Raw genomic sequence first — 6,021 nt, 5'->3', positions numbered from 1 at the left:
AGTAATAAGCCAGAGAACTGGTTTAAGTTCAGTGGATTCCAGGTCAGTGTTCTGCAGTCCAGATCAAACAATTCAGCAGCGTCTATAAATTCCTAGAACATAGGCTGTGAGCAACTGAAGACATGTAAAAAAAGTTGAGTGCCTATTGTATGCACAATACTACGCAAAATGCAATAATATCTTGCTAAATTTTGAAAGCAATGTGAATTGGGTATTTCAAAGCCATGAAGGAGGGGTACCAAATAATTTGGTTTCTCTTGCCATTTAAAGTGGATTTTTCCTCCCAGAATCATAAGAGTGTATACATTTTACCTACTGAACGAACACTGATAAGTAGCACAGGAAGTTGAACTTTTGTTTTATTTAATCAGTTACTGACTAGAATAAAGTGATTGATTTATGATTAAATTGACTAATTTCTATTCATATTTGAGTATTTCTGTATCTCCCAAGTTGTTTTATTAGTTGTGCATTTCAAAGTTCTTGTTAATTGATGAAAACGTTTTGCCTTCTAGAGTAATTCTGCAAACTACCACTTTTCCTGTTACTTCCACACCTAATTAGGTACTACTCATTTGAGTTAAATGAAAATGATTTGAACACCTATGTGTAGTACAATGTAAGCTGCTACAGGATTGCAAAGATAAACATGGTGTCATGCCTGCATTTCAGGAAATCTAAGTTATAGTATATGAGAGTCAATATTAATAATTACATTTGCTTTGAAAGTCCTTTCAATTATATTAACTAATCCGATCTGTCATGACAGTGCATTGGTAGTTATATCTCCTAGCCTAGGAGTAGGTCTCAGTCTATGCCACGTGGGATGACTGAAAAAGGACTGGAAAATCCGCAGTCTTACTGGTTTGAAGAACCAAAGGACAGAGTTTAGGGGATCCCAGCAACTGTAAAGGGAGTGGGGTGGGAATCCTAGGAAGGCAAAAAACAGATAAGGGCAGCCCCAAGTTCTATATATAAAATCCACCCAAATTTCCCCATAGTTCCTGAACCATGCATCACAGAGTAGATTTCAAGTAGTTCAGCTATGGCTAAAATGTCAACTTAGGTTTCAGTTGCCATCCAGTACAGGAGTGACAATTTAAAGTTATCTACCTGCAGCCAGGCGCGGTGGCTCACGCCTATAATCCCAGCACTTTGGGAGGCCGAGGCGGGTGGATCACCTGGGTCAGGAGTTCGAGACCAGCCTGGCCAACATGGTGAAACCCCGTTTCTACTAAAACTACAAAAATTAGCCAGGCGCCTGTAATCCCAGCTACTCAGGAGGCTGAGGCAGGAGAACAGCTTGAACCCGGGAGGCAGAGGTTGTGGTGAGCTGAGATTACACCACTGCACTCCAGCCTGGGAGACAAGAGCAAGACTCCGTCTCAAAAAATAAATAAATAAATAAATAATAAAGTTATCTACTGCTTAAAAATACAAAACTCAATACTTTGGAAGAACATAACAGAATCCAGAGAGCCTACAACATATTCCCTTTTCCAGGGCTGCATCCAAAATTAGTTTATTAAAATTAGTAAATTGTGGTTAATTTTCAAGAGAAAGTAGAAACCACCCATAAGATGACCAAGTTTTAACATGTGAAGTGTAAAAATCCACATGGAAACTTATGTTTCTGAAATCCTTAGGTGACAAATATATTGAGCACATATTGGATGCCATCATCTCATTATTAATCCCTTTTAGATTAGGGAATCCCTTTCCTCAAGGAATACACATTCTAGGGACAGAGAACCGACAAACACAGAAGTATTGATAATTTTAGGTACTGATAAATGCTATAAAGAAAATAAAATAGGATGTTGTCATGGTGACTGGAGTGTGGTTAAAGGCTACTCTACCATAATCAGGAAAGGCCTCTATTAAGAGCTTAATAATTGACTGTATACTGTTTTTAAACCTCACAAATTTTTTTTTAATGTTCCCAGACAATGATAAGCAAGTTTATTTTTTAACCTACAGACACTTTAAGCATATTAAAGGCCTATAAAAGGCCTTTAAAAATCAGCACAATCATTGGCTTTCAAACTGTTCTCCAGAACCTTAGGTGACTCCTCAGATGTTACTTGGCAGTCAGCCATGGGCAGGATCAGGTCAGTCAAGCAGGGTTCTGGCATCCAGCCCCCTTTGCTTCACCTGAGAAAAGGCTCTGCTTTATTTTTAGGAATTTATTCAAATTCCTAAAAATGGTTTTTGCCAAATGCAGTAGTTCACACCTGTGATCCTGGCATTTTGGGAGGCCAAGACAGAAGGATCACTTGAGTCTAGAAGTTCTAGACCAGTGTTGCAACATAGTAAGACCTCGTCTCTAAAGAAAATTTAAAAATTAGCTGGTCATGGTGGCGCATGTCTATAGTCCCAGCTACTCTGCAGGTTTAGGTGGGATCGCTGGAGCCCAGAAGGTGAGGCTGCAGTAAGCTGTGATCGCACCACTGCACTCCAGCCTGGGTGACAGAGCAAGTTCCTATTTAAAAAAAAAGAAAAAAGAAAAAAAAATTCCTTTTACTGGTCTGTAAAAAGGAAGGGGGAATGGGATTAAAATCTAATGGCCTAATTTCTTGTTTCATTGGTTACAAAATAGACTCAGAGTTTATGTTACTTGCTCGAGGTCAATTTTTTAGTTGGAGACAAAATGAGGCCAAAATAATTGAGACCCCAGTCTGGTGCATATTCCTTGGCAACCCTGTCTCCATATTTATCAACCATGGCTAGTGAGTCTTCTCATTTTTGAGCCTGATTGGGTTTCTATTGTCTTTTTTTTTTTTTTTTTTTTTTTAAGACGGAGTCTTACTCTCTCACCCAGGCTGGAGTGCAGTCGAGCAATCTCTGCTCACTGCAACCTCCATCTCCCAGGTTCAAGTGATCCTCCTGCCTCAGCCTCCCGAGTAGCTGGGATTACAGGCAAGTACCACCATGCCCAGCTAATTTTTGTATTTTTAGTAGAGATACGGTTTCACCCATGTTGGCTAGGCTGGTCTCAAACTCCGAGGCCACCCAAAGTGCTGGGATACAGGCATGAGCCACAGCACCCAGCCAGGTTTCCATTGCCTTTCATATATTATTTCACTTCCTTTTCCTTAAAAATTCCTTATTTCGGTGAAATTACTACTTTTTTAAAAAAAATTTGCTTTATCAGAATGTATACTGCTGCTATGGTCTGAATGTTTGTGTGTCCCCAAAATTCATATATTGAAACCTAATCAGTCATCACTGTGATGGTATTAGGAGGTGAGGCCCTTTGGAGATACCCTCTTAAATAAGATTAGTGCCCTTATAAAAAAATGGCCACAGAGAGCTGCCATACCCTTCCACTGTGTGACGACATAGCAAGAAGTCACCATCATTGACCCTCACCAGACACCAGATCTGCTGGGGCCTTCATCTTGTACTTCTCCACTTCCAGAACTGTGAGAAATAAATGTTTGTTGTTTATACATCACCGAGTTTATGGTGTTTTTGTTATAATAGACTGAACAGATTAAGACACATGTACACTTTTTTCTTTCTTCCTTTTTTTAAGAGACAGGGTCTCACTCTGTTGCCCAGGCTGGAGTGCAGCAGTGCAACCATAGCTCATTGCAGCTTCAGACTCCTGAGTTCAAGGCTCAAGGGATCCTCCCACCTCAGCCTCCTGAGTAGCTAAAACTACAGACATGTGTCAACATGCCCAGGTAACTTTTAAATTTTTTGTAGAGACAGGATCTGACTATATTGCCCAGGCTGGTTTTGAACTCCTGGCCTCAAACGATCCTCCCTCCTTGGCCTCCCAAAGTACTCAGATTATAGGCATGAGCCACCACACCCAGCCACATGTATACTTTGCTTTCATTCCTCCTTTCCTTCCTCCTTTCTTTCTTCCTTTTTCAACTGAACCATCTAAAAGCAAGTTGTATGCAATCCCATTTACAATAGATACAAAAAAAAAAATACCTAGGAATATATCTAACCAAGCTTCAAAGACCTCTACAAAAAGAACTACAAAACACTGCTGAAAGAAATCATAGATGACACAAACAAAGGGAAAAGCATTTCCTGCTCATGGATTGGAAGAATCAATATCACTAAAATGACCATACTGGACAAAGCAATCTATAGATTCAACACTATTCCTATCAAATTACCAATGTCATTTTCACACAATTAGAAAAAACTATTCTAAAATTCATATGGAACCAAAAATAACCCAAATAGCCAAAGCAACCCTAAGCAAAAAGAGCAAACCTGAGGGCATCACATTAGTTGACTTCAAACTATGCTGTAAGACTACAGTAACCAAAACAGCACGGTACTGATACAAAAACAGACGCAGAGACCAATGGATCAAAATAGCCCAGAAATAAGGCTGCATACCTACAGTCATCTGATCTTTGACAAAGAACAAAAACAAGCAACAGGGAAAGGGGCTCCCTATTCAATAAATGGTGCTGAGATAGCTGGCTAGCCATATGCAGAAGAATGAAACTGGATTCCTACCTTTCACCATATAGAAAAATTAACTCAAGATGGATTAAAGATTTAAAAGTAAGACCACAAACTATAAGAATCCTAGAAAAGCATGAACCCGGGAGGCAGAGCTTGCAGTGAGCCAAGATTGCACCACTGCACTCCAGCCTGGGTGACACAGCGAGACTCCATCTCAAAAAAAAAAAAAAAAAAAATCCTAGAAGAAAACCTAGGAAATGGCATTCTGGACATCAGCCTTGGGAAAGAATTTATGATAAAGTCCTTTAAAGCAATCTCAACAAAAATGAAAATTGACAAGTGGGACCTAATTAAACTAAAGAGCTTCTTCACAGTAAAAGAAATTATTAACAGGTAAATAGACTACAAAATGAAAAAAAAATACTTGCAATCTGCATCCAGCAAAGATCTGATATCCAGAATTTATAAGGAAAACAAACAATTCAACATGCAAAGAACAACCCCATTAAAAAATGGGCAAATCACATGAACAGACGCATCTCAAAAGAAGACATACAAGCATCCAACAAACATATGAAAAAATGTGCAACATCACTAATCATCAGAGAAGTGCAAATAAAAACCACAATGAGAACCATCTTACACCAGTCAGAATGGTTGTTATTAAAAAGTCAAACAATAAGAGATGCTGGTGAGGCTGAGGAGAAAAAGGAATGCTTATACACAGTTCGGCCACTGTGGAAAGCAGTTTGGTGACTTCTCAAAGAACTACCATTCAACCCAGCAATCCCACTACTGGGTTATGTACCCAGAGGAAAATAAAGCATTCTACCAAAAATATATATGCACTTACATGTTCATCACAGCACTATACACAATAGCAAAAATGGAAGTAAAGGCTCCCTCATGTACCCCATGCTCCATGGAATCAACCTAGATGGCCATCAGTGGTGGAATAAAGAAAATGTGGCAAATATACACTGTGGAATACAGGTAGGCGCCACCACGCCTGGCTAATTTTTTTGTATTTTTTGTAGAGACGAGGTCTCGCTATATTGCCCAGGTTGGTCTCGAACTTCTGGGTTCAAGCGATCTGCCCACCATGGCCTCCCAAAGGGCTAGGATTACAGGAATGAACCACTGCTCCTGGCCAAATTACATATTCTTTATGTTTTTTATACATTTAAATAAATGTGTAAATGTTTTTTATACATTTAAATAAATGTGTAAATGTTTTTTATACATTTAAATAAATGTGTAAATGTTTTTATACATTTACACTTGATCTTAGCCAAAAGGCCGAGAAGCAATGTTTTTATACATTTAAATAAATGTGTAAATGTTTTTATACATTTAAATAAATGTGTACATGTTTTTATACATTTAAATAAATGTGTACATGTTTTTATACATTTAAATAAATGCCAAAACCACAGTATACTTTTATTAGACATATTTAACTTCGTTTCTTATACTAAGTAGCAGAGAAGGATCTATTTAAGAAGTCTTGGATAAAAAGAGACTCCAGGGTACCATCAGTTGTTGACTTAGGATAATAAGTATCCCAAATGGAGCAAGACT

The 6,021-nt window shown here is 38.5% G+C and overlaps 1 pseudogene; it reads right to left on the bottom strand.

Moving 5' to 3' along the window:
• Positions 1 to 5,661: 5,661 nt before the first annotated feature.
• On the bottom strand, positions 5,662 to 5,751 carry LOC112440319 (U2 spliceosomal RNA; annotated as a pseudogene).
• Positions 5,752 to 6,021: the final 270 nt, after the last annotated feature.

The sequence above is a fragment of the Pan paniscus genome, chromosome 5, assembly GCF_029289425.2.
Source record: "Pan paniscus chromosome 5, NHGRI_mPanPan1-v2.0_pri, whole genome shotgun sequence".
Taxonomy (NCBI): Eukaryota; Metazoa; Chordata; class Mammalia; order Primates; family Hominidae; genus Pan; species Pan paniscus.
Note: the sequence above shows the minus strand (reverse complement) of the source record. Positions and strands in the feature narration are given on the sequence as shown.